This window comes from Lepus europaeus, chromosome 1, assembly GCF_033115175.1.
Source record: "Lepus europaeus isolate LE1 chromosome 1, mLepTim1.pri, whole genome shotgun sequence".
NCBI lineage: Eukaryota > Metazoa > Chordata > Mammalia > Lagomorpha > Leporidae > Lepus > Lepus europaeus.
The window spans coordinates 45,034,166-45,057,402 of record NC_084827.1 but is presented as its reverse complement, the minus strand read 5'-3'; the positions used below and the strand labels follow the sequence as shown (position 1 = coordinate 45,057,402).

At 41.5% G+C, this 23,237-nt stretch overlaps 1 protein-coding gene and 1 pseudogene across 1 annotated transcript in view; both read right to left on the bottom strand.

Moving 5' to 3' along the window:
* The window catches only part of LHFPL3 (LHFPL tetraspan subfamily member 3), a 579,616-nt gene that overhangs the window by 280,341 nt on the left and 276,038 nt on the right, over window positions 1–23,237 (bottom strand). The window lies entirely within an intron of this gene.
* On the bottom strand, window positions 130–2,070 carry LOC133759610 (chromobox protein homolog 1-like; annotated as a pseudogene).

Sequence of the window (23,237 nt, the reverse complement as noted above, 5' to 3'; positions counted from 1 at the left end):
GCTGCAGAGCACCGACACTGTACTGGCTCTTCAAAGGACATCGTCTCAAGCCACCTCTATGGTGTCGAGACAAGGAGAACTTCTTCCCTCCCCACCTGAAACCCAGTCGGATGTGACAGGTGCAGGTGCTCAGGAAAGTAAATTCTGTTTTGTTTTTTTTTTTTTTTTCTCATTCTCTGAGGGGTAGGAGTGCCACCTCTGCCTTTGCTCCTAAAAGGAAATGACAACCTGCGGGCTCTTGACATTGGCTTCCTTGGCAGGGACCAGGTCAGCCTCATCAGAGTTTGCCCATTTCATCAGGAACATGACTCTGTAGCTCTGATAGTCCTTCCCCGCTCCAACCCCCGGGGAGAGCCTTGTGGCTTTTCTGATCCTTCTTTCTCCGTCTCTGGTTTGTTCTCTTCTCCCTTATCTTCAGAATCAGAGTCAGCTTTGCGCTGGCCTCCTCCTGACTTCTGTGTCTCCTGCCGCTTCCCGTGACTGCAGAAACTCGGCAATGAGGTCAGGACAATTCAGATTCTCTCCTGGTCCCCACTACTGTCTTCGTCTGAGAAGCCTTTCCACTTCAGGAGGTGCTCCACTCTGCCCTGTACAATGCGACGCTCAAGAACTTTTTCCACCACATATTCCACTTCCTCCTCTTCTAGCATCTCCTCCACTTTCTTCTTGTTCTGTTTTTTCTCCGTAGTACCAACCAGCTTTCTGGTGCAAAGGGTGACAGTGCTCAAAGCAGCGGCCAAGAGATAAAGAATCGGGGTTCGCACTACCGGTGCATCACATTGGGCCGGCCCCAGGGGGCGTGTGTGGCACCCAGAAAGCAACAAGCCGGGAGGCCCAGTGGAGCCCCCCACTGAAGCGGCATACTGCAAACCCCAGCCCTCCCCTGAGCAGAACAAAAGAGCCTTACACTCTGCTGCCCACCATCTGCTGAGCTGATTGCTTTTAAATAACCAGGACGCTATCTTTGAAAGTGCCACTGAAGAGCAGGGCAACGTTTTGGCACTGGATATGTTTGCTGATCATTTTCACTTCCAGAGAAAAAGTATGAAGGTCCTTTTGTAGGGAGTCAAAACATAGGAAAAACGTAAAAGTTAAACTATAACTTATCCACCCCTAATCGCAATCAGGAGAGATTCTCATTACAAATACTGGGATTGTTTTAATTCCTTGCATATTTGTTTTCAAATGAATTACTCCAATCCCATCTCTCAGTGATAAACACTGACTGAGTACAGCATGGGAAAACTCTGATATGAAAAATTCTGGAGGGGCTGGCATGGCAAAAAGTGTTAAATGCTGCCTGCCGTGCCAACATGCCATGTGGGTGCCATTTCATGTCCCGCCTGCTCCATTTCTGATCCAGCTCCATGCTAATGTGCCTGGGAAAGCAACAGAGGATGGCCTTGAGTGCTTGGGTCCCTGCCACCCACATGGGAAACATGGAAAGTAGCTCCTGGCTCCTGATTTCACCTCGACCCAGCCCTGGCTGTTGAGGCCATTTGGGGAATGAACCAGTAGATGGAATATTTCTCTCTCTCTCTCTCTCTCTCTCTCTCTCTCCTCTCTCTCTCTCCACTCTCTCTCTCTCTCTCTCTCTCTCCACTCTCTCTCTCTCTCTCTCTCCACTCTCTCTCTCTCTCTCTCTTTATCTCTGTCCCCCCCCCCACTCTGCCTTTTAAATCCATACATACATGTATAAAATCTTTAAAACAGTTCTGGAACAAGGGAGCTATGAATACTGGCACAGGTTAATTCACAACATTTAGATTCTCAAAGGCAGCCTGTATAGGAAGAAGAGAATCAGTTGGCAGTGCAGGCAGGAAAATGTCAATCTCCGTAATCAAAGCAGTGCCATTGTCCTTCACAGACCACACTCCCATATAATTGTGTATTGGCCCACAGTTACACAATCTGTTGAGGGGGTGAAGTTTTCCATCTTAGCACAGGGCATTCCTTGAGAGCTCTTCTTATGCTTTTAAATCCATAGTCAAATTTTGGAAGACAAATTTGAACTAAAAATTCATGAAACTTACCTTTATTCACAATTTGGGTGTTCCTAAGTGCATGCATTTCTTTTTGAGGTGTTCATTGTTTTGCTACTGTCCGTCCATCCACCTATCCATCCACCCACCCACCCACCACCTCCCTTCACTGGGGCATCAGAAAAATACTTGACTCATTTTATTTTGTTTAGTCCTCACAACCTTGGAAGTGGCAATAAGCTGCACTCAAATACGGAAACTGAGGCTCAGTAGAATTAAATAACATGTTTAACATCCTAGAGCTAGTAGTGGAGGAGTTGGGATTAAAAACTACATTTGACTAAGTCTATATTAATTTCTAGTCATGAATTTACAAACACAAATAATCAAGTATCTTAATGTTGCACATGTCATATAACTCTGAAAGAAGAAAAATTGGGCTCTTGCCTAATAGCTGGGGAGTAGTTATGAAAATAATTCAACTCACTTTTCAAAGAATGACAATATTTATGGAGCACTTAGTGTAGGGAAATTGCTGTGTCAGAAGCCATAGGAATTGCATAGAAGTGGATGACATTCACCTAGATCCTACATGAAAGCCCAAAGTATACAAGGAAGCTTGGGTTGGCATCACCTATCATGTGAACACAATATCTCTGTATTATCTTCTTCAAATGAATTAAATTGAGTTTAACTCATAAAGCCATAACTATTCTTATTCTCTTCTTACCACACACAGAAGCCCACCTAAATTTCTTTTTGGTTGGTATTTTCTCCCAATCAACTGTCCTTCTTTTGATGCTATGCTTTTCTCTTTGTCCTCTATAATTAATTACAACCTTGTGAATGAGAAGATTGAGCGAAGATAACTTATTTATCTTTTGCCATTTCCCTCCTCTTCATTTGCTGCATCAACTACCCTTACTGTCTCCTTTTCTGGGTTGAGCTAGACAGCAGGGGCACCCCTTGTTTGCCCTTGGATTCTGACACTTTCAACTACTCTAAGAAACACAAACTTCCCCTAATTAGCTAAGAGAAAACTGTGCAGTCCATGCAGTATGCCATGGTGTATTTCCTGCCCAATCCTCCCTCCCCCCATCTGTATTCTTTGATATTATCTCCTTCCAGCAATGCTACATGGTAGGTTGGAATTCCAGCTTTGTAACTGATTAATACTCTGACTGTGGATGTAACCACCAGAAATGTTTTATCATTTGTAAACTAGAGATAATGTAGAGATAATGATAGTATATGCCTCGTATGGTTGCTCTGATGATTAAGTGAAGTTAGTGTTATCACTATGCCTGCCTAACTCATTATGCTCATTTTATAAGTTTTACCTGTTATCAACACCACCATGCAGCATTGATCACTGCCATTCAAGGGATTTCCTCAACTCCCACATTAGCCTAGGCTGCCTCTTCTGGTCCAGGCATGTCACACCTGCTTGGTTTTCTCTCTTCCTGTCTCCCCTTATTTTAAAAATGACATCATCTCATGGCTTTATAGGACTTAGTCGGCACATGACACTGTGCAAATGCCAAGAATATGGACAAGAAACTTGTTCTTACAAATAGAACCTGGGTGTTCAAACTGAGTGTACTTTTTTTTTCTTCTTCTTCTTCTTCTTCTATTTTTTTTTTTTTGACAGGCAGAGTGGACAGTGAGAGAGAGAGAGAGAGAGAAAGGTCTTCCTTTGCCGTTGGTTCACCTTCCAATGGCCGCCGTGGCCGGTGCGCTGCGGCCGGCGCACCACACTGATCTGAAGCCAGGAGCCAGGTGCTTCTCCTGGTCTCTGAAGCGGGTCTCCCAAGCACTTGGGCCATCCTCCACTGCACTCCCTGGCCATAGCAGAGAGCTGGCCTGGAAGAGGGGCAACCAGGACTGAATCCGGCACCATGACCAGGACTAGAACCCAGTGTGCTGGCGCCACAGGCGGAAGATTAGCCTATTGAGCCGTGGTACCGGCCTGAGTGTACATTTTGAGAGACCTGCTCTGCTTTTTGTCATCAACCCCCTACTGATTTTATGTGGTAACTTGACTGGGCTATAGGATGCCCAATTATTTAAACACTGTTTCTGGGGGCTCCTGTGAGAGTGTTTTTGGATGCAATTAGCATATAAATCAATGGACTGAGTGAATCAGTTTGTTCTCTCTGATGTAGGTGGGTCTCCTCTAACCCACTGAAGGAAAGAAAGAATTTTCACTCTATCTGTCTTTGAGCTGAGACACCCAGCTTTGGGCTTGGACTAGAACTTACACCACTGACTCCCATGATTCTCAAGTCTTTGGACTCAGTCTGGAACTATACCATTGTCTCTCTTGGGCTTCCATACTGCCAACTGCAGGTCCTGGATTTCTCAACCTGTGACTGTGTAAACCAATTGTTTACAATGAATCACTCATTCTGTCTCTTTGTTCCATTTCTGTGGAGAACCCATATTAATATAAATCTCATAGCATTGAGTTTTGATTAGAATTTTAGTTAACGGGGAGTAAGTTGATGAGAGTAAGTAGGATCTTTCTCTCTCTCTCTCTCTCTTTTTTTTTTTTTTTTGACAGGTAGAGTTAGACAGTGAGAGAGAGAGACGGAGAGAAAGGTCTTTCTTCTGTTGGTTCACTACCCAGATGCCCTTTACGGCCGGAGCTGTGCCGATCAGGAGGCAGGAGCCAGGAGTTTCTTCTGGGTCTCCCATGCAGGTGTAGGGGCCCAAGCACTTGGGCCATCCTCCACTGCCTTCCCAGGCCACAGCAGAGAGCTGGACTGGAAGAGGAGCAACCGGGACAGAATCTGGCGCCCCAAATGGGACTAGAACCCAGGGTGCCAGCGCCGCAGGTAGAGGATTAGCCAAGTGAGCTACAGCACTGGCCAAGTAAGTAGGATCTCTAAGGTGCTTTAGATCATACCAACTAACATAGAGGGTTTGCTTTGAGTAAACTAAACAAACCTAAATGATGAAATCAAAGATACTCCAATATTTAGTGAATCTCTTAGAAGTTTCATGATACAGGAAGGAATTTTTATTTACAACCCAAATGCAACATTTAATCCCAAGTTTTTTCTTTTTTAAAAAATATTTTAAAATATTTATTTGAAAGGTAGAGTTATAGAGAGAGAGAGAAAGAGAGAACCCTACCATCTGCTGGTTCACTCTCCAAATGGTCCCAATAGATAGGGCTGGGCCAGGACAAAACCAGAGGCCAGGAGCTTCTTGGCGGTCTCCTGTGTGGGTTCAGGGGCCCCAGGACTTGGGCCATCTTCATCGGCTTTCCCAGGTGCATTAGCAGGGAACTGGATTGTAAGTGGAGCAGCCAGGACTCAGACGCCTATATGGGATACTGGCACAGCAGGGCATGGCTTAACTTGCTGCACCACAGGGCCGACCCCTAATCCCAAGTTTTAATTTATTGTATGTGATCTCCAGTCACAGAAAAATAGTTCTACAATCAATTGGAATCAGTACTAGAATGGGGGCCAGCTAATACAAATACAATAATGAAGATAATTTTAGTTTTTTCAATAATTCTGTAAATAAAGCAAAATGTTATGTGTTTACTCTTATTGATAGGAAAAAGGTGTCTGATATTTTTAGTGCTTTGGATAGCTCTAACATAATAATTTTTTTAAAAAAGTAATAATAAAAAATAATAAAATTTTCAAAAGAAATTATTATGTTTCCCTTTATAAGCCCCTAATGTCTTCAATGGAAATATCTTGAGGATGCAGGATGGTGCCTTCCCAGAGCAGTTGCCTTATTTTATGCCCTCAGAATTGCTTTATTTAATTACTTTACTTGTAAACCAAAATATTTTTAAACTAATTAGACACTGTTTTGTTTTAACTGGTTTTCCAGATGTCTTCCTCGCTTACCAGCCAAATTTAGGAAGTGATGGCAAACAACCCTGGCAGGAGCTGCACATTTAGCTGTTTTATGGGCACTGTGCATTACCAATATTCTCATTGTCAATGCACTTCTCTGTTCTCCTGGGTTTTCATATTCTCTGTGCTGTTTCCATTACTGGCATTTTTTCGTGCCTTTTTCTGCTCAGTTAAACCGAGACTTCTTATCATGTCCAATCTGAAACCAAAGTGAATACTCCTTTTGAACATTATTGACTTCAAAATAAGACATACAATCCTACATATCTCAAGACAAAAGAATTTTCTATGTCCAGGAGATGAGTAGTTGCTTAAACTTATATTACAGATGGACAAATAGAGGTATTGGAGTTGAAATTCCAACTAAGATGGTAAATAATAAAATGAATTATAACTAAAATTTATTAAGTTTTTATTATATTGCAGACATTGTAGTAAGTGCTTTGTTACCTCATGCAGTCCTTTTAACCACTCCATTGGTTGTACATTCTTATGATCTCCCATATGCAGATGTTAAGAGGTTATCTAATTTGGCTACCTAGGTAGATCAAGTGGAATACAGTTCTTATACTCTGTACTGGACTGATTGAGTCACCAATATCATTTAGTCACTTTAAGGAAGCAAGGGTATACTCTTGACTTTGTCTCAATGAGCTCTGAATTTACAGTCTTGCCAGACTTGGCCATGGTGATGGTTTATAGGGAGAAAACCACAGAAGGAGTTCTGCAAAGTCTGTGGCAGCTGTTGCAATGGCTCCGATCTGAACACATGGTTCTGCATGTAGTCAACGTTTCAGGGTTGCTTGATGCGTTTCCAGGCAGACAATTCTTCTGAGACCACCAGAACAGAACTGCAGGCTTCTACAGGGCTTCAAAGCCCCTTATCATACAGGATCTCGCTTGACCTTCCTCACAACCCTTTGAGGCAGGCAGGAGTGGTATTATCTCCACTTTTTATATTTTTACAGAAACCCAAGGTTCAGAGAGATAAGTGCCAAGCTCACAGAAGATTTTTCAAATAGAGAGTCAGCCCCAGACTCCTGTGAGATTGTTCAAAAACAAAGCTAGTTGTTTGTACATATGGTCAAATGACAAATTTGCAAGGAAGTAACAAAAGCAATATAACCTTCTGACTTCTATTTGGTTTTCTACTTCCCAGTCTCCCTCACTACTGAGAGGCAATGAGCTGAGAACAGTGAAGTGACCCAGTGTGTAAAGATAAAGGGGTGTGGTTGACATGACAAATCTTGACCTGTTCACAACTTCTGCCATTTAAATCTGTCTTCTTGGTTAAAGCTAACTAGTGCTTCTATATGTAAATCCTTAAAAAGATTTCTGTTATTTATTTGAAAGGCAGAGTGACAGAGGCATTATATTTTTTTGTAAGTAAAATAATTTGTGAGGGAGAGAGAAAGTAGAAGGGGAGTGGGGGCAGAGATTGATTCCATATGCTGGCTCATTTCCCAGATGCCTACAATGACTGGATTGGACAGGGAACTGGGAACTCAATCTAGATCTCCCATATGGGTGGCAATTACTTAAGCCATCACCACTGCCTATCAGGTTGCACATTGGTAAGAAGCTGGGATTGGGTGCTGGAGCCGGGAATTGAACCCAGGTACTCTGATATGGGGTGCAGGCAAATTAACCGGTGTCTTAACCACTAGGCCAAATGCCTGCCCCTGCCTTTGTATTTAAAAATAAGTGCCTGTCAAAATCTGTGGCAGCTTTTCAATACTTCTTAAGCTGTTTCTTTTTTTTTCAGAAACTGTTATTTTGATTTTAACCAACTTCAAAAAGGACTTGAATTTTCTGCCCTTTTAATAGGAGACTGAGTCTGGTGTTTTGTTTCTGTTTTCAGCAGTTCCATCCACAGTGGGAAATTTTGCTTTGTGCATTTTGAAAGTTACCTATGAATTACCAAAAATGCAAATAATGGCTTGTAGAGAGAAAGATGCTTTTATAAAAAACATCATTCACTTATCGATTGTGAATTTAAAATTTTATAGCCTTATCAAATCAGTGCATACCCTAAAATTTTCATGTGTTTGAGTGTGTATATGTGTGTAGGTGTAATTTATAGCTATATATTAATATTTTCACTCATTACTCTGTGACCAGAATTCTTATGTCATAAATTTGTACTATTGTAGCACTGAGGAGTGAGTATGATTCTGAAAGACATAATGAAAAGTAGCTGAAATAAGCATTAAAAAATTAACTTATTTGCCTATCACTGTCACTGGAAATCAGAGGAATTGTTTTCTTCATCTGTTTTAATAAGAGAAAACTTCATTTCTTTCTATTCCATTAGTAGGAAGGGAGTTCTTTGGAAAGTGAGGTTATTGGAAATAAGAAGGTTGAAGCATGTTCCTTATGAAGCAAAGCGAAATCAATTGTTTTGATTGATGGCTGTCAGTTAAAGGTTTAAGAGCCTTATTTGGTAGTGTAGAATTTTCCTGTGGATTAAGAAAAGATACGTGTTGTGTTTACACTGCTAAAACCTTGGTTATCAAGTATTTAGTTACAGACACCTTGTCTAGGCAGCAGAAAATAGCACACTTGTTCATCGAGAGTCATTTTAGCACCTAAAGGATGAAGGATATGGCTGGTAAATCCCAGTAGGAAAATGACAATTTTTCCCCAATAAAGTAAATTGAATTCTATGATCCTTTGTGACCATTTTCAAACAATTTCCAGGCTCCCTGGAGACTGACAATCCTGATAGCTTCATCTGGTGGTGGAGTAGTCTTGAGTCCAGTTCTGCATGGCTTAGCAGCTTCGACAGCTGAATAATTGAGTGGGAAAAATCCATTATTGGAGGAATTTGATCTTCCTGCTATTTGCCTCCCTCAAAAGTTAAAAATTGTATCATAGTGACACAGATTATTCTGGTATCCTGAAGGATTTTATTTCGGAGTTTTGGCCCCCTTGGTTAGATTCAAATTAGATACCTAAGTGCTTGAAGTCATGGAACCCTTGAAATCAAATCACTGAGACTCATACAGATTCTACAAGTGGTAATTGTTATTTTTAAGCATGTATTTTATGAGGTGATCTGGTCAGTTTACCGCATGTTAATGAACCCTTCCTGAAGGCATGAGTAAACTCATGTGTCCAAGTCCTACCAGAGGAACTTATCTTAGAAATCAGAATTCCTTCAATACAGTAAGGGTCTGAATACAACAGATTCTATTCAACAAATCTTCAGCATCTAAGTATAAGGCACTGCAGTGGCTGTGAAGATGAGAAACCTCTGCCTGCCTTCACAAGGGATGGGGGAGACACACACTCTACAGCTAATTGCAGTTCAACATGGATGTGTCATTATTACAAACACATTAAGTATTCTGGGAAGGCGGGAGTGGATTAATTCCAACCTGAGACCATCAGTGAAGGCTGTGTGAATATTGGTCCCAGCCAGATAAAGTCCATGAGTTACAATTATGTCTAAAGGTTGGCTATGTGAAAAACTAGCTACAGGATTAGAAATTCTTCCAGTAGTTTCCAGAATTTTCTTTGTGCTCCAGCAGAGACCATGATTAGCAAGCTGAGTATGTGACTATTGTCAAGGGGGTCATAATTTTTTTAGAGAGAGGAAGGAATGTTCATTTAAAAATCTCTCCAGGGTCATAGGTTACCTTCAGCTCCATCACTAAAGTTTTTGGGGTATGTTTAAAGTTTATTTTTCATTTCTAAAGAAACAAATGTGGTTTCTGTTCACTATAAGCCCTAGACAGCTATTTTAGTGATTGGTTTGTATGAAACACTCCTACTGACAAAATATTGAAGATGCTATTGATTCTGTCTCCTTGAGGCTTAATTATAGAGGACTTTATGGCCTAACTTCTCTATGTAATCAATATGGAGTAGACACCTAGTTGGCAGTTCTATTATATGTAAAGGTGGCAGGACAAGGACATAAACGTGTGTATCAAGCAAGGAGTCCTGAGCTGGACTGTTTTCTGGAATCTTCTGGTTACCATTCCTTCCACTCATTGCCTTGTCTCATGCTTTTGTGTTAAGTCCCACCTTCAGGGGACAGGGAATGGAAAGAAACCGGCTCCTTAACAGAGACAAACCACTTATGGAAAACACATTACTGATAGCAATGTTTATCTGTTTGGAAAGAATATTTCAAAAAGTCACCTATTGTTTGAGTGAGGGGCTTCCTCCAGTAGTTCCTACCCTTGCTGAAGATGGACCCAGCATCTTCCTGGTTTGGGGAGCTGTCAATCAAAACATAGGACTGGCTGTGAGTCTAGGTCATGCATATTAGAAGCAATTCCTGGGTTTGGGATATAGAAAGGTTGGTGTGGACTAGCCTGGCTGGTGCTTTGGGCATTCTGTCTGGAGCTGGGAGCCAAACAGGCTGAGTTCATGGTGCTTCTGTGGGAAGTGCAGTGATGAGCCATGTGAGCAAGTAGGGGTCCTGGGGCTGATTCCAGCTCTCTGCATGGCTGGCTGCTCTTGCCAGTCAGGTCTTGGCCTCAAGGCTACTCCTCAGAGAAGGCTTTCCTGCCACTGTCACTAGCAGCCACTCATTCGTGTCTATATCATCTTGTTTAGTTTCATTCTGAGCACTTGTAACTCTGTAGGATACATACTTCAGGAGTATAGGTGTCTCATATATACACCACTGTATACACCACACTTGACACCTGTGGGTACTCAATGCACTTGGTTGAAAGGATAAACTACAGATAAAGTTGTTAAAAAAAAAAAAAAACTACCATTGGAGGTAAGTGATATAGCACAGTTAGCAGAGAGAGCTAATATAAACTACTCTCTAACCCTTCTTCCCATTCTGATCCGTTCCTCTCCTAGAAGATTCTGATACTCTCCCAAGGGAACAACCCTTTATGAAACATCTCTGTAGTATAAGGAGAGAGAGTATGAGCATGTTTATGAGCTGGACTTGAGTTGGGAAAAAGACTGAGCACCTCTGGCTTAATGGAAACAATGGTACAAAGGAATTGAAGAACTGGTTCCACTGTTGGTAAATGTAGACTTTGGGCAATTAATTGGCTTTTCTCTTTTGTCAAATATGGATGCAGGCACCCAACTAATGGGCTCCAAAATGCCTGCTTAATATTTCTCGTCAGATGTGAATTTACAAGACTCTGGGTCGCTTCCTCTCACCCGTGCACTTTGATTTTCTTAGGAATAAAACAGCAGGACTCCAGTGAGGATACTGTGAAGAATGACTAACATAGTATAGTATATCCTCCGATGGGTTAGGGGCCAATTCCACCATGGAAACTTTGATTCCTGACTTTGCTGTGAGCTGAGTGGCCAAGTCAGTTTCTAGTGCTTCTAAATTTTTGCCAGTAAAATGAGGATTTTTATCTGCCTTTTCTAGTTCTTCACTCTGAGGCTGTTTTGGGACTACCCAGCCCTAGAATGTTGGGTAATAAAACCTTGAGAGGAATTGCACATCCAGAAAGCTCCTTGTCCATCCAGTAATATCCCAGAAGAGGGAGAGGGAAGGAAAAATGTTAAGAAGAAGTGGTCCCCATACCTGTATAAACCCCAGTCTTAATGTAGACTGGGCATGCCCATTTCTCTGACAAGATGCCCAGCTGGCCTGTCAGTTGTACTATGTCATTAGACTTTGCTAGCTTGCCTACCAGTACTCTCTCATGTCTGAAATTCTATTCTTATGGACAGACAGGACCTCTATTCTGGCCATCTCCACCAATATCATCAACTTCAAAATGATCCCAGTGACAGCTCAGTGAAACAGCAAAAACCCTGTTAGAACCTGCATGACAGTGATCTTCCAGTCATGGGGATTAGCTTAGTGATATGGAAAGCATATAGAGTTAATGCCACTTCCCTTTGCTCCTGAGGGCTTGATTCTCAGAGCAGAGCTGAGTATCTCAAGACATGTTTGTAGACTAGGTTCAGAGATGGACTCTCAAAGTAGCCAGCTCAGGAAGTATTCAATAGTGAAGACGCATGATGATGATGACTTCTGCTATGAGTTCAGATACCATCCCTGACTCTCACTCCCTAGCATGTCTCTGGGGAACCCCAGGCTATAGTTCCAAGGGTGATGAAGCCCGAGTGAGTAATCACGCAGTTATCAGGCCTGGAGGTTGAGGCATAATTCCTCATGCAAGGCTTCTGGTATAAGACAGGGAACCCACAAGGCTGGTCAGCAGCTGGGGTTGGTGGGTCAGGGAAAATCCTTAGTGGTATCTGGGAATTAGAGGGCTCAATCCTTTTGCAAGGTTTTAAGCCAATGAGGCTCAGTACAGCTTGTTTGACAGGACCTTGGTTATCAAGTGGCCTCACATCAGCCATTGCAGATGTTTGGATGGTTGAGGACCTTTATTTGATTGGATGGGAAAACAAGAGAGACCAGGTCCTTGGATCCCTGCACTTCCACAAAGAGAAGCCTGGCTCAGGTCCCTCTGGGATGCATCCCTGGCCCCTGGTATGTACCTGTAGCATCACCTTTTTGATGTATTCCCCATGGGGCAGTAATATGTGCCTGGTTCACTTAGCTATTCCCCTGCTATGCACAGCCCCAGAGGCTCAGCAAGTTCTGGTTGAATAAATGAGGAAGAGAATGGATAAATGTGTGATGGGTTCTTTGACTTGCAAAGTCTACCTCTGTAGAGAGAAAGATTGAGGATCATTTTAACACCGTAACTCTATCCTGTCACTTCCACCTCAGTTAAAGCTAGTCCAAGAAGCTCAATTACACTAAAAAGAAAGTTATTTCCAAAGTGGATCTTAAGAGCCAAGTTTGGTATCCATAGAAATGAAAATAAGGGGGGGCGGAGCCAAGATGGCGGATAGTGAGGACGTGTGCCTTAGTTTGGGAAAATAAACTTTCATAAAAGTGGAATTACTGTAGCCTCAGGAAAAGACTCAAGAAAAAAACTGCAGAGGAATCGCTTCCGGACCTTGTGGAGGAGACACAGAGGACTTACAGGGAACCCACCGCGTGGAAAACCAACCGAGACGAGCCGAGCGGCGAGCCAGAGCCACAGAATCTCGCCAGCGCGGGAACGGAGGAGGGTAAGAAAGACAAAGACCTGAGAAGTCCGAGACATTGGGGGGAGGGGGAACAGAGGCCTCTCCCTTCACTCACCAAGCAAAACAAAGAGCACCGCGATTTTACATATGTAAAGCTCAGCCAAACTCAGTATCTTTAGCGAAACTGGAGAACACATTGAGGGCTGCATAAACTCTGTGTATAGTCCCAGGGGTAGATCAAAGGAATACTCACAGAGGCTAGATTTCAACTACCCTCAACTCCACTCCCAACTGAGTCAAAAAAAAAAAAAAAAAAAAGAGAGAGAGAGAGAGAGAGCGTCCCAGCAAGGAGCAAATAATCTGGGAGAGTTGCTCTTTACACAGCCTTAAACCTCAAGAAACAAGCATAGCTCTCTGGCCACACCTATCACAGCCCCTAAGGCTCCAACAAAACAGACAGCTCACTTAGAGGCATAGTATAACGGGAGAAAAAAAACAAAAACAAAAACACCACAAATTATCTCTAACTTGCCAAGCGGGAACGGAGGAGGGTAAGAAAGACAAAGACCTGAGAAGTCCGAGACATTGGGGGGAGGGGGAACAGAGGCCTCTCCCTTCACTCACCAAGCAAAACAAAGAGCACCGCGATTTTACATATGTAAAGCTCAGCCAAACTCAGTATCTTTAGCGAAACTGGAGAACACATTGAGGGCTGCATAAACTCTGTGTATGGTCCCAGGGGTAGATCAAAGGAATACTCACAGAGGCTAGATTTCAACTACCCTCAACTCCACTCCCAACTGAGTCAAAAAAAAAAAAAAAAGAGAGAGAGAGAGAGAGCGTCCCAGCAAGGAGCAAATAATCTGGGAGAGTTGCTCTTTACACAGCCTTAAACCTCAAGAAACAAGCATAGCTCTCTGGCCACACCCATCACAGCCCCTAAGGCTCCAACAAAACAGATAGCTCACTTAGAGGCATAGTATAACGAGAGAAAAAAAAAAACAAAACAAAAACAAAAACACCACAAATTATCTCTAACATGCCAAGCAAGAAACATAGAAGCGGAGGTACCAAGAACAAGGAAGGCACTATGACGCCCCCAAGTGAACAAGACACGCCAATGCAAGATTATGAAGATGAAGAGATAGAACAAATGCAAGAAGCAGATTTCAAAAAATTCATAAGAACATTAAGAAGTTCTCAAAAACAAATTCTTGAACTACAGAAATCCTTAATGGACAAGATAGAAAATATCTCCCGTGAAAATGAAATATTAAGGAGGAATCAAAATGAAATGAAACAACTAGTGGAACAGGAAACTGCGATAATGAAAAAAAACCTCAATGAAATGAAGAACTCAATAGATCAAATGGCAAACACATTAGAGAGCCTTAAAAACAGAATGGATGAAGCAGAAGAGAGAATATCGGAACTAGAAGATAGAGAACAGGAAAGGAAACAGTCAAATCAAAGAAAAGAAGAAGAAATCAGAAATCTAAAAAATACTGTCAGGAATCTACAGGATACTATTAAAAAACCCAACATTCGGGTTCTAGGAGTTCCTGAAGGCATGGAAAGGGAGAAAGGATTAGAAGGCCTTTTTAGTGAGATACTAGCAGAAAATTTCCCAAGTTTGGAGAAGGACAGAGACATCCTAGTACAGGAAGCTCAGAGAACCCCTAATAAACATGATCAAAAGAGATCCTCACCACGACACGTCGTAATCAAACTCACCACAGTGAAACACAAAGAAAAGATCCTAAAATGTGCAAGAGAGAAACAACAGATTACCCTCAGAGGATCTCCAATTAGACTTACAGCTGATTTCTCATCAGAAACCCTACAAGCCAGGAGAGAATGGCGAGATATAGCCCAGGTACTAAGAGAGAAAAACTGCCAGCCCAGAATATTATATCCTGCAAAGCTCTCATTTGTGAATGAAGGTGAAATTAAGACCTTTCACAGCAAACAGAAATTGAAAGAATTTGTCGCCACTCGTCCAGCCCTGCAAAACATGCTTAAAGATGTGTTACATACAGAAACACAGAAACACGGTCACCAATATGAAAGAAGGTAAAGGAAGGAAACCTCAGAGCAAAAGATCACAGGAATCTCAAACCAGATATTAGAAAATATCTTTGGCAAATGGCAGGGCAAAGTTACTCCTTCTCAATAGTCACATTGAATGTTAATGGCTTGAACTGTCCAGTTAAAAGACACCGATTGGCTGATTGGATTAAGGAACAAAACCCATCCTTTTGCTGCTTACAAGAAACCCATCTATCCAACAATGATCCATACAAGCTGAGAGTGAAAGGCTGGAAAAAGATATACCACGCCAACAGAAATGAAAAGAGAGTGGGCGTAGCCATCTTAATATCGGACAACATAAACTTTACCACAAAAACTGTTAGGAGAGACAAAGAGGGGCACTATATAATGATTAAGGGATCCATTCAACAGGAAGATATAACGATTCTCAACGTATATGCACCTAATTACAGGGCACCAGCTTATTTAAAAGACTTGTTAAGGGACTTAAAGGGAGACTTAGACCCCAATACAATAGTACTGGGGGACTTCAATACTCCACTCTCAGAGATAGACAGATCATCAGGACAGAAGATCAACAAGGAGACAGTAGACTTAAATGACACTATAGCCCAAATGGATCTAACAGACATCTACAGAACATTTCATCCTACATCTAAGGACTTCACATTCTTCTCAGCAGTACATGGAACCCTCTCTAGGATTGACCACATACTAGGCCATAAAGCAAGTCTCAGCAAATTCAAAAGAATTAGAATCATACCATGCAGCTTCTCAGACCACAAAGGAATGAAATTGGAAATTGGCAACTCAGGAATCCCTAGAGCACGTGTAAACACATGGAGATTGAACAACATGCTCCTGAATGAACAACGGGTCATAGAAGAAATTAAAAGAGAAATCAAAAATTTTCTGGAAGTAAATGAGGATAACAGCACAACATACCAAAACCTATGGGATACAACAAAAGCAGTGTTAAGAGGAAAGTTTATATCAATAGGTGCCTACATCAAGAAATTGGAGAGGCACCAAATAGATGAGCTTTCAAGTCATCTCAAGGATCTAGAAAATCTGCAGCAAACCAAACCCAAACCCAGTAGGAGAAGAGAAATAATTAAAATCAGAGAAGAAATCAACAGGATTGAATCCAAAAAAACATTACAAAAAATCAGCCAAACGAGGAGCTGGTTTTTTGAAAAAATAAACAAAATTGACACCCCATTGGCCCAACTAACTAAAAAAAGAAGAGAAAAGACCCAAATCAATAGGATCAGAGATGAAATGGGAAACGTAACAACAGACGCCACAGAAATAAAAAGAATCATCAGAAATTACTACAAGGACTTGTATGCCAGCAAACAGGGAAATCTATCAGAAATGGACAGATTCTTGGACACATACAACCTCCCTAAATTGAGCCAGGAAGACATAGAAAACCTAAACAGACCAATAACTGACACAGAAATTGAAACAGTAATAAAGGCCCTCCCAACAAAGAAAAGCCCAGGGCCAGATGGATTCACTGCTGAGTTCTACCAGACATTTAGAGAAGAACTAACTCCAATTCTTCTCAAACTATTCAGAGCAATCGAAAAAGAGGGAATCCTCCCAAATTCTTTCTATGAAGCCACCATCACCTTAATTCCTAAGCCAGAAAGAGACGCAACATTGAAAGAGAATTACAGACCAATATCCCTGATGAACATAGATGCAAAAATACTCAATAAAATTCTGGCCAATAGAATGCAACAACACATCAGAAAGATCATCCACCCAGACCAAGTGGGATTCATCCCCGGTATGCAGGGATGGTTCAACATTCGCAAAACAATCAACGTAATACATTACATTAACAGACTGCAGAAGAAAAACCATATGATTCTCTCAATAGACGCAGAGAAAGCATTTGATAAAATACAACACCCCTTCATGATGAAAACTCTAAGCAAACTGGGTATGGAAGGAACATTCCTTAATACAATCAAAGCAATATATGAAAAACCCACGGCCAACATCCTATTGAATGGGGAAAAGTTGGAAGCATTTCCACTGAAATCTGGTACCAGACAGGGATGCCCTCTCTCACCACTGCTATTCAATATAGTTCTGGAAGTTTTGGCCAGAGCTATTAGGCAAGAAAAAGAAATTAAAGGGATACAAATCGGGAAGGACGAACTCAAACTATCCCTCTTTGCAGATGATATGATTCTTTATTTAGGGGACCCAAAGAACTCTACTAAGAGACTGCTGGAACTCATCGAAGAGTTTGGCAAAGTAGCAGGATATAAAATCAATCCACAAAAATCAACAGCCTTTGTATACACAGGCAATGCCACGGCTGAGGAAGAACTTCTAAAATCAATCCCATTCACAATAGCTACAAAAACAATCAAATACCTTGGAATAAACTTAACCAAAGACGTTAAAGATCTCTACGATGAAAACTACAAAACCTTACAGAAAGAAATAGAAGAGGATACCAAAAAATGGAGAAATCTTCCATGCTCATGGATAGGAAGAATCAATATCATCAAAATGTCTATCCTCCCAAAAGCAATTTATACATTCAATGCAATACCCATCAAGATCCCGAAGACCTTCTTCTCAGATCTAGAAAAAATGATGCTGAAATTCATATGGAGACACAGAAGACCTCGAATAGCCAAAGCAATCCTGTACAACAAAAACAAAGCCGGAGGCATCACAATACCTGATTTTAGGACATACTACAGGGCAGTTGTTATCAAAACAGCATGGTACTGGTACAGAAACAGATGGATAGACCAATGGAACAGAATAGAAACACCAGAAATCAATCCAAACATCTACAGCCAACTTATATTTGACCAAAGATCCAAATCTAATCCCTGGAATAAGGACAGTCTATTCAATAAATGGTGCTGGGAAAATTGGATTTCCACATGCAGAAGCTTGAAGCAAGACCCATACCTATCACCTTACACAAAAATTCACTCAACATGGATTAAAGACTTAAATCTACGACCCGAAACATCAAATTATTAGAGAGCATTGGAGAAACCCTGCAAGATATAGGCACAGGCAAAGACTTCCTGGAAAATACTCCAACAGCACAGGCAGTCAAAACCAAAATTAACATTTGGGATTGCATCAAATTGAGAAGTTTCTGTACTTCAAAAGAAACAGTCAGGAAAGTGAAGAGGCAACCAACAGAATGGGAAAAAATATTCGCAAACTATACTACAGATAAAGGATTGATAACCAGAATCTACAAAGAAATCAAGAAAATCCACAACAAGAAAACAAACAACCCACTTAAGAGATGGGCCAAGGACCTCAATAGACATTTTTCAAAAGAGGAAATCCAAATGGCCAACAGACACATGAAAAAATGTTCAAGATCACTAGCAATCAGAGAAATGCAAATCAAAACCACAATGAGGTTCCATCTCACCCCGGTGAGAATAGCTCACATTCAGAAATCTACCAACAACAGATGCTGGAGAGGATGTGGGGAAAAAGGGACACTAACCCACTGTTGGTGGGAATGCAAACTGGTTAAGCCACTATGGAAGTCTGTCTGGAGATTCCTCAGAAACCTGAACATAACCCTACCATACAACCCAGCCATCCCACTCCTTGGAATTTACCCAAAGGAATTTAATTTGACAAATAAAAAAGCCATCTGCACATTAATGTTTATTGCAGCTCAATTCACAATAGCTAAGACCTGGAACCAACCCAAATGCCCATCAACAGTAGACTGGATAAAGAAATTATGGGACATGTACTCCATAGAATACTATACAGCAGTAAGAAACAACGAAACCCAGTCATTTGCAACAAGATGGAGCAATCTGGAAAACATCATGCTGAGTGAATTAAGCCAGTCCCAAAGAGAAAAATATCATTTGTTTTCCCTGATCGATGACAACTGAGCGCCAAAGAGGAAACCTGTTAGGTGAAATGGACACTATAAGCAACAATGAACTGATCAGCTCCTGTCCTGACTTTAGATGTACAATGTAATACTTTATCCTTTTTAGTATTTGTTGTTGTTGTTGTTGTTCTAGCACTATTGGTTGAACTCAGTAATTAACACACAATTATTCTCAGGTGTTTAAATTTTAACTGAAAAGTGATCCCTGTTAAATCTAAGAGTGGAAAAAGAGAGGGAGGAGATGAACAATTTGGAACATGCTCAATCGGACTGGCCGCAAATGGTGGAGTTAGAAATGTGCAGGGGATTCCAACACAATTCCATCAAGATGGCATGTACCAATGCCATCGCACTAGTCCAAGTGATCAATTTCAGCTCACAATTGATAGCTCTGATAGGTCTAAGAGTCAAAGAGATCACACAAACAAGACAAGTATCTGCTAATACTAACTGATAGAATCAAAAAGGGAGAGAAAGATCCAACATGGGAAGTGGGATACACAGCAGACTCATAGGATGGCAGATGTCCAAACCAACACTCCGGCCTCAGAATCAGCCCTCAAGGCATTCGGATCTGGCTGAAGAGCCCATGAGAGTATAGCAGGCATGGAAACCCAAGATATCATGGGAAAAAAAAAAAAAGACCTAAATGAAGGATCTCTGTGAGTGAGATCCCAGTGGAAAGAACGGGGCCATCAAAGAAGGAGGTACCCTTCTCCGAAGGGAGGAGAGAACCTCCACTTTGACTATGACCCTATCGGAATAAGACCAAAGTCAGCGAACTCTAAAGGCTTCCATAGCCCTGGCAACTCATGACTAGAGCCTAGGGAGATTACTGACGCCATGAATAGGAGTGTCAAATTGTTAAGTCAGCAACAGGAGTCACTGTGTACTTACACCCCATGCGGGATCTGTCCCTAATGTGTCATCTAAAGCCAAGTGATGCTATGACTGGTACTGAAACAGTATTTTTATACTTTGCGTTTCTGTGTGGGCGCAGACTGATGAGGTCTTTGCTAATTATATACTGAAGTGATCTTCTGTATATAAAGAGAATTGGAAATGAAAAAAAAAAAAACAACCTGGTGTTAAAATGGAAATGGCATAGAAAATTAATTATTTTGAAAAAAAAAATTATGTAGGATCTCTGTCTCTAATGTGCTGTACATTGCTATTTAATGCTATAATTAGTAATCCAATGGTAGTTTTTTTCACTTGATATTGCTATATGGGCAAAATGTTGAAATCTTTACCTAATATATACTAAATTGATCTTCTGTATACAAAGAGAATTGAAAATGAATCTTTACATGAATGGAAGGGGAAAGGGAGCGGGAGGGGGGAGGGTTGCGGGCGGGAGGGAGGTTGTGGGAGGGGAGAAGCCATTGTAACCCATAAGCTATACTTTGGAAATTTATATTCATTAAATAAAAGTTTAATTAAAAAAAAATAAAATTATAAACTCATCAACCAACAACAAAAAAAAAAGAAATGAAAATAAATAGAAAACACTTCCATGATAGAAACAGATAATCAATTAGAATAGTTATTTTACATGTGTGTGTTTATAAGTCACAGAAGCTAGTGGAAACCAATCTGCAGGACTAACTCATTTATTGGTCAAATAATTCTTGTGATCACTCAGATGATAGAGTAAAGTTTTCTCTTCTTTATATGTAAAAATAACAAAGCAGACACACTGGGGAATAATTACCTATTTAAGAAAAGCCCAGGAGCCAGCATGTGAAACAGTGTGTTAAGTCTCTACCTGTAAAGCCGACATCACATATTGGAGCACCAGATCAAGTTCTTTGATCCAGCTCCCTCTAATGCACCTGGGAATGCAGAAGATGACCCAAGTCCCTGCCCCCACATGGGAGACCCAGATGGAGCTCTTGGCTTCTGACTTCAGCCTGGCCCAGCCTCAGTCATCGATGACCATATGGGGAGCAAACCAGTAGATGGAAGGTGGATCTCTTTTTCTTTACATTTCAAATAAAATGAATCTTAAAAAAAAAAAAAAACAGCCCAGCTATTGTTTCCTTTACCCACATTCATACACGTAGAAAAGAGGTAATGCAAATGTTAGCAGAAGCCAGCACTGTCAAAGCAATTTTGTAGACTGATTGAAATAGGATAATTGTAGCCCGAAGTTTGGCAAACTTAATTCTAGTTTCTTAAAAATACATTCCATTCAGGCTTAAATTAAGATTGTATTTCCTCTTAATGAATGCAAGTAAGGTACCAACCACATTTTCTCCCCCACATGTCTCTATAGGCAGGTTCTACTTGTCTATTTATATAGTAAAGTGGAGCTGAATAATCAGAACAATAAGCATTTAATTCCTTCTGGTATGTCTTTCTTATCAGAAGCCTGAAAACTAGCTTTAATCAAAGGGATCAGTTTAAAGATGCTTCTGCTAGTCTTAACTAAAGCTCTTAATGGTTCAGTTATAGTGAAGCCTGAAATGTAAAGAATGAACATGGAAACTTTATTTGTAGTTAACTCTAAAGGCAACTTTCAATGAATATTCATGAAAAGAGTGACTGGAGTTAAATAGTCACAAAAGACAAAAAATAATTATTCCAAAAAGATTTTTATTTTTTATTATTTCTAAAGATTGATTTATTTGAAAGACTGAGTTACAGAGTGAAGGAAAGAGGGAGGCAGAGAGATTTTTCCATCCACTGGTTCACTCCCCAAATGGCTGTGATGGCTGGGGCTGGGCCAAGCTAAAGCCAGGAGCCTTGGAACCCCATCCACGTCTCCCAGGTGGATGCCAGAAGTCCAAGCACTCGGGCCATCTTCCTCTGCTTTTTCTGGAGCATTATCAGGGAGCTAGATGGGAAGTGGAGCAGCCAGGACTCAAACTGGTGCTCATATGGGATGCTAGAGTGGAAGGAGGCAGCTTAACCCACTGCGCCATAATGCTGGCCCCCTAAAAAGAATTTTAAATAGAAATTCCTTCACATGCTACATATCCACACTAATAAAACATTGTCTCTCGTAGTAGGTAGAGAATTGCTATTATGATTTCTACATCCCTTTATTGTGCCATGTGACCTAGACACAGACACAGACACAGATGTAGCTGGAGGGCAGATGATCACAGCTACCAGCTGGAAAGTACAGAAGAGATAGCAAGTTCCTGAGTCCAACCACCATTTAATTGCCACTCACATATGGGTCAGATGCTGGAATTGATGTGGGGATGAAATGGATGAATAATTCTAACAAAAACCCTCAGTGAGCTCATGGTCACAGCCAAGGATGCAGAGCCCATTAGTCACCACCACAAAGAGTGCCAAGGCCTAGCCACACATCCTGTGGCAGTGGCCATGAAACACCGCAGGAAAGCCCACGAGTGTAAGTCTTAAGTTTCATCTCTAGGCATTTAAATGTAACCTCCAAACGACAACAGTAGATCCTATGCCCAGCAAGGCAGGTATGAAATATATTGAAGAGTCTTCTCCCCCTAACTATGTTATGTTATTCATATGTTGCTGATCTAGTTTGAAACAAACGGACTTGAGCAGAGTGATTTTAATTTCCAAGCCACTGATGAGATTGTGCCAGAGACAAGAATACTATTATTGCTACTTCATGTTGGATGAAGAGAGCTGAAAAAAGGGCTCAGTTAGACTTGCAACAGCCCTAAGTCATAGTAAGAGACTTAAATCACAAATGTAAGAAGCTGTTTCATGAAGATTCTGCTGTTCCTCAGGAGGACTTGCATGGTTTGTCTAACAAACTGATTCTACTCACTTATTTTTTCAATTGCATTCTTTATTTATTTGTCAGGTAGAGTTATAGACAGTGAGAAAGAGACAGAAAGGTCTTCCTTCTGTTGGTTCATTCCCCAAATGGCCACCGTGGCTGGCGCTGCACTGATCCGAAGCCAGGAGCCAGGTGCTTCTTCCTGGTCTCCCATGCAGGTGCAGGGGCCATCCTCCACTGCCCTCCCGGGCCACAGCAGAGAGCTGGACTGGAAGAGGAGCAACTGGAACTAGAACCCAGCACCCATATGGGATGCGGGCACCGCAGGCAGAGGATTAACCAAGTGAGCCACGGTGCCGGCCCCTACTCACTTATTAAAGTAATCTTTATTTACTTAGTGGAGAGGCATGCACATGCACACATACACACACCACACAGAGCCAAACCTGAGGGCCAGGAATGCGGTCTAGGTCTCCCACATGGGTGGCAGAGACCCAATGACTTGAGTCGTCACCGCTGCCTCCCAGGGTCTGCATTAGCAGGAAAACGGAGTCAGGAGCTGCAGTGGGGCATCAAACCCTGGCATCCCACTGCAGGACACGGATGTCTTTACTGCTAGGCTATACAGCTGTCACGGTTCTACCCACTTCGTTCCTCATCGGCCCCTCTTGACTAAGCACATGGTTCTGAGCCTT